Source organism: Porites lutea, chromosome 13, assembly GCF_958299795.1.
Source record: "Porites lutea chromosome 13, jaPorLute2.1, whole genome shotgun sequence".
NCBI classification, from domain to species: Eukaryota; Metazoa; Cnidaria; class Anthozoa; order Scleractinia; family Poritidae; genus Porites; species Porites lutea.
In genome coordinates, this window is record NC_133213.1 from 537,339 (window position 1) to 544,140 (window position 6,802).

The 6,802-nt window shown below is 39.8% G+C and overlaps 1 pseudogene; it reads left to right on the plus strand.

Annotated features, from left to right (window-relative positions):
* The first annotated feature begins 2,700 nt into the window (after positions 1-2,700).
* On the plus strand, positions 2,701-5,591 carry LOC140923530 (uncharacterized; annotated as a pseudogene).
* Positions 5,592-6,802: the final 1,211 nt, after the last annotated feature.

A 6,802-nucleotide genomic window follows, 5' to 3' on the forward strand; every position in this document is an offset into this window, starting at 1 on the left:
AGGAGGAATCTTGTGACTTGTAGCGAAAAGTCGTTTATCGTGACCCTATAAAAGTCATGAGGAGCATAGTTAGAGACAAGTCAACCGTTGTGCAATTATTTAAGGAAAATGTTTGCTCCAAAGACGCCCTTATATGTCAGATGACCCTATTTGTCAGATGCCCCCATTTTAAAGATGCCCCTATTTGTCAGACGCCTCTACTTGTCAGATTTCCCTATTTGTCAGATTCCCCTATTTCGCTCGTGGCGAAAGTTGTTCGCAACAATAGGAGACCCTTTTCCAAAATGGCGGCCGAAAATGCGAATACGCTAGAATAAGTTAAAATTAAAAACGAATACCAGCACTAGAAAGAGCACCTTAACTTTAGCAACCATGCCAAGTTTCAGCATTTCACGTGAAATATCAGCTGAGAAAATGTATGTTGAAAATTGAAAAATTTACAGACGTTTGTATGACTGGGGGTATGCATTAAACCCCCAGTCATAAAAACGTCTGTAAATTTTACAATTTTCAACATACATTTTGGAGAAGGGTCTATTCTGTGACAATTTCCGAGACAGAACGCCACTTTCAAATTAAAGTCTTCGGAACTTGAGCCGCAATAAACGAAGGAGACTTCAGGCATAAATCAATCTCCTAAGAACTGAGAAATCCAGGAAAACAGTCCGAATTACTCATGTTGAAACTTTTAGAATTTCGCCAAAGAACGTCTTCATTGCAGTGGAATCTAGGTTTCTGGAAACCTCCAGTCATACAAATTCTATGACTTTTAAAAGGACTAAAAATATTGAGAGTGGTTTATATTTTTCGAGAAACACGATCGTATCTCTGTGTCACGCACCGCCATAAAAATGTGCTGTTGAATTCGATCCAATGGCTGATGAAGTAAATAACTTTGCTGGCTCTTTTCGTCCCACGATAATATTAAAGTCGTTAGAGAGTTTAAACATGACGTTTACGGCAGACGGCAAACGGCAAGGATTACCTCTGATTTTCTATTCTTTTCTTGTAATCCTTAAATAAATCATACAAAAATAGAAGTGTCTCTTACTATTCACTGCAAATACAAATATTTTGATTCTACTGTACAGAGAGCTGAAGACAGACGGGAAAAGTTTCATATTTGCCGTTTGACGTTTGCCGTTTGCCGTAAACGACATGCTTAACCTCTCTAATCATCCACTTTTACGGCAAACACCATATTTGAAAACGTTTCTGAATTTATCTTTAAAATTTCGATAATTTTAGGTAATAGACATGAATTTTAAGAGAAGCCGATTACATCAATATATAGGGGCATCTGACAAATAGGGGCATCTAACAAATACGGGCATCTGACAAATAGGGGAATCTGAGAAATAGAGACGTCTGACAAATAGGGGCATCTGAAAAATAGGGGTATCTGACATATAGGGGCGTCTTCGGAGCAAACATTTTCCTCAAATAATTGCACAACGGTTGACTTGTCTCTAACTATGCTCCTCATGACTTTTATAGGGTCCCGATAAACGACTTTTCGCTACAAGTCACAAGATTCCTCCTGTTCTTCTGCCTCTACGCATCTTATGGCGTTTGCAAGACGACCGCGTGAGACTGATCAAGTGCTGCTCTTCGGGACAAGCGCGGGAATGACAATTGTTCCCCCATACATGGTAGGCTGAGATGACGCAAAAGCTTCTAAATTCACCAAAAGTGCTCTAAAACTTTCTATCCTGCAACTGTAAAACAATAGATCTAAATTAATTATCTTTTTTTTGTAAGAAAATGACTTTAAAAAGGTTATAAGGCAACCTAGTTGTTTGTACTAGTTCTGCATTACTATAGATACTTTCCCCACTCTACAGGGTGCTTATTGTCATCTCACTTTGTGACCAGGCGTTATTGATATTCAGCACACCGGAATGGCCTATTGTAGCTTTCAGGACACACTCGTAAATGATTCAGGAAATAACCAAATGATTTCTCAGCTGGGTCAAGTCTTGAGGTAATTGCTGCTTTGCACGAACGCTGAAAAAAGACATATGATGTAAAAAGGAACTTTGTAGAGTTTCCAGCGACAAGGTGCTGCAAGCCGCAACTTTACATTACAATGATTCAAGTCTTGCCTGATCATAGACATAATAATCAAAGGCGGTATTTTTTTCTGTGAAACGTTCGCCGCTCCTAGATAATCTAGTGCTGAGCCACACTTCAGGTCTGTACGTGCAACCAGACCACTACTATCACATTGGAACACAATATTTTCCATAACTGACTACAGCAAGACATAAAATTGTATCTGTTTTTTTTTTTTTTAAATGCTTAATTTGCATTTAAAATTATACAGATATAATTTTCGGTTGTTCTGTCGTGTATTTAAGCAATAGAGTACTTTTTCCGTGTTAACATAGCCTCATCTAAACACGAAGGGGGTCAGGAGAATTCAAGACAGTTATGCAAACCTTCAACTCCATCTCGGGTTTGAATAATTTTCGAGAATTGTCCCAACACCCTGAGTGTTTCGATGAGGCTATGTAAGCACAGAAAAAGTGCTCTGTTGCTTTTAAAAAATATTTCTCCAAAAATGCATAACCTAAAACGTCACAACAGTGTTTACGTACTCTCACCTAAACACACCTACCAACCAATCAGAGCGAATATAGCATCTCAGTTATTTATAAAATTTGATAGGTATGTTTTGTTTGTCTGCAGCTGAATTAAATGATGGACTCAAATGAGTTTCTTTTGCAAGCAATCAGGGATAACCAGCATCCACTGGAATACATAAAGAGTTTGCTGACATGTAAAGAAGTCTCTGTGTACTTTGCTAATCCAATTAATCAGCAAACAGCCCTCCATATTGCAGCAAGACGTGGTGACGTTGAACTTATAAAATTGCTGTTTTTTGGGGGGCTCATATTAATGGTGGAACTGTTGATCTTATGACACCTTTACATGGGCGTGTCTTGGTGGTCATCCTGACGTCGTAGATGTCCTGATTTCTGAAGGAGCTGATGTATGTACTACTGCTGTATTAGTTTATCCGCAGACCCTCCATTTTACCATGAGTTTGTTGAGATCGCAGTGAGTCAAAGTATTCACCTCATGCTCTGAAAAGTCTGAGTGCAAGGGAGTGGTCCTCACACTCAAGGAAAAAAACGCAACGCAAAAATAAACATCTGAGATCAGACTATTGCTGTATAGCCTGAAAATATGTCCAACTCACTCTGCATGCAGCCATCACAATTCAATACTTTAGTAGCAGGGTTGTGTGAGATGGCTGTATCAGGAGGTTAATTTGTGTAGTATTATAGTCTTTGTCAACCCACACAGCATAACTAGAGATGTAGGGGCTGTGTACCTTGCAAGACAGATATTCCCTTCTCTTTCTGCTACCCTCCTCCCCTCGTCTCTCACTGAGCAGAAAGAGAAGGGGATATCTGTCTCGCAGGGTGGGGGCAATATCCTATAAGTCATCATAAGGCTCAAACACCAGTGCTGAAATCTGAAATTGAAATCATTGAAATTTGGTTCCAGTTACTTGGAACGACTTAATTAATCCATGGTGGGCATGCTCCCTCCCTCCCCTCGCTCCCACCATTTTTCACAATAGTGTGCCAAGCAGTTTTATAAATTATAAAAACGGTTTAAGCCTGCATTCAAGCCCAGTGACCTATAAGCTTGTGCTTACTGGTATTTCTAAACAGTTTGTGTAATATGAAGTGACAAGGAATATTTCTACTTCCTTGGGATGGGATGCTAGTCCATTACCGGGTTACTCCCAGCATTGAAGTTATTCACCGAAACTCATAAATACACCCACAGGAAGAGAGGCGCTGTTTTAGTGTCTTGCTCAGCAACACAACACAATGAACCTGATCAGGGATCGAACCTGGCCTGCTCGATCTTGACTCCAGCACATTAGACCACCACGCCTCCCAATCACAAATGTCACTCATTTATATTTATGTAACGTGAGGGCAGGCTAATCGGTTAGGTGCAGGATGAGTAAGGCATCAGCCGAGTGAATTTTCCAAGTAGGGTACCTATTAGCAGGCTATGCTCCAGGAGAAGATTAAGAATGCAACGGTTAACTGAGTAACATGGCCCTGCCCACTACTCGACTGTTGCGGTACCGTTAATAAATGTTATACTTTACTTTGGTGGTTTTTCCTTAATTTTACCAGCAAATGCACGTAACATAGATGGAAGTACCCCACTGTGTTTTGCTTGTGCCAAAGGATCCCTTAAGTGTACCCGTCTTTTAATAGAAGCTGGGGCTGAAGTGAATCCTTCATTGACAGTTACCTTCCCACCCCTTCATGAGGCTGCATTAAATGGACACGTTCACTGCCTAGAAATACTAATGCAGATGGGTGCCGAATCTGGAGAAATCTGGGAATCAATTTGGAACTGCTTTGCATGTCGCTTGCCTTCGAGGTTATGTAGAATGTGTGTTACTTCATGCTGGGGCCAATCCTAATGCAATCAAAAGACACCAGGCACCTTTGCATACTGCAGCTCTAGGCGGATATGAAGACTGTACCTCACTGCTTATAGATTACGGAGCAAACGTTTACCAGAGAAACTTACAGAGTAAAAGGCCCGCAGACTTAGCTACTGATACAACATGCAGAAAGATACTTCAGGCTAAAGCTGGTGTGTAAATGAAACTAATAAAAAAAGCTTTCACTCTAGTAGCCCTAAATCTGTTTAGTATCTACAAAAAGAATTCCTGAAGGGGACCCTCTTAGCAGCACTCACTGAGTTATTATTTAATTATTTTGTTATATTTTTTATTATTTCAGTTTCTATGTCAAAATTCGTTTTCAAAGAAAATGGCAAATAAACAGGAACAACTTGTGAAGAACGTATTTTTGTCTTGCATGTGGCTCTGAGCAGGTTATTATTCACTGACCAGAAAAAAAGTTTCTTTAAATCTACCTCTTAGGGCTTAATTTAGACTTAAGCCAGATACCCAGAATATGGAGTCTGGTACCTTTAAGGGTTGTTGTCCATAGCCTTGACTACTTTTATATAGGACTCAGCCCCCCCCCCCCTCCTGCAAGCCACATCCCACCCCTATCCCCCTAATATCAAGTAAAAGTCTCGTTTGACAATTCTAAATATATGATGAAATTCAATTTCCAGTAATTATTTCATAACCTCATTTTTTAGTAAAAGGACCCAAAGGAGTTGGCCAAAGGAATTTATTCTTTATTTGGATGAACGCATGACCGATTTTCATTGTAATGTTTCGTTTTGCACGTTGTTCTATTGTGATATTTACATACTTCTGATCAGTTTTACCAGAAACTCCGCCTAAACTGCTTCAAAGCTGCCGTCTCCTCATCCGACAACAACTGGCACGCCCTACAGTAGACAAGATTCCCTTCCTTCACCTCCCTAGGAGCCTCAAAGATTACCTCAACTACTACAAAAATACACGACGTTTCGACGTTCTCGGACGTCATTATCAAGTGAAAAGAAACAATATGGATACAAGAAAGAACAATAGTTCATTAAAAAGATGCCACAAGCTAAACAAAGAGTTTAGCACTGATGGAGTCACCCTGAGTGTTACGGCTAGGCCTCAGTTCCCTGATGAATAGCATTTCATAAACGAGGCAGTCAAATTTCCCTCGGCACTTCTTGAGAACAGAAAATTGGCCCTCATTAAGAAAATTTTTGTCACCGTGCGCTTCTAAAAGGTGTTTACCGATAATTGTCCTTCCAAACATCTCTGGCCAAAAAAAAAAAAATCATGGATTCACTAATCGGTCGCTCATCGGCTGTTACAATACACGCAAGATTTCCGCCCAGACACCGTCCGGCCGACAAATCGTACCGTGTAAACCGCCCTTTACTTTCAAACTTACCAAACTGTGAACACTCAAAAGTATGTGTGGAATGTTCATTGGGAGAAATCACAGAAGAGAATCGGTTTGCTTCTGTCATGAAACATTTAGGGTTCTCGGTTCCTCTTAGTTTATTTCAGTCAAGTTATCTTACGTTTGGAGTTGCTGATTTTTGAACCGCTATAGGCAAGGATAAAAATGGATGTAGCATAAACTGAAATATCAACATGTTGCCGCGAAAGCTTATTTTATTAAGTGTTGAAGAGCCGGTGCTGAGTATGAGCTAAGACTTTTATTTGTATAGCACCCCGGAGTGGATTCCACTGTAGGACTTTTTCTTTACTTTTCAAAAAAAAAAAAAAGAAAAAAGCGGTCAACCGCGAGGTGACATGACTGTTGATATGAACCGCGCATTCTTGTTCTGCCTTAATGTAGCTTGTATAGTATCTAGGATTTTTTGTAGGCTCCTGATCATGATCCTATTCGTATTTCTCTTATACTCATCACAGTCGTCATCAGAACGTTAATTCGGTCAGTCACTTTTACTCTTCAGTCGTTAGGTCTCATCGTTGACAGGCTGAAAGCTGCTCCCGACAAAAGCCACAGTGACAAGAAATATCACAATGTCGAACATTGTGTCGAATGAATTAGCAGTTACTCAACTTACCAGCAACTGAGAAACCTTACATATGAAGCACTACATTTTTAAAAGTCTAAAGTAAATCTAATTCCTGACGTCAATTACGCTTGTTAGAAACGAACATAGGAACAAGCAAGGTAACATTTACTTTCAAACTTACCATACTGTGAACACTCAAAAATATGTATGGAATGTTCCTTGGGAGAAACCACAGAAGAGAATTGGTTTCCTTCTGTCATGAAAAATTTAGGTATCTCGGTTTCTTTTAGTTCATTTCAGTCACGTGATCTTACGTTTGGGGTTTCTGATTTTTGAACTACTATGC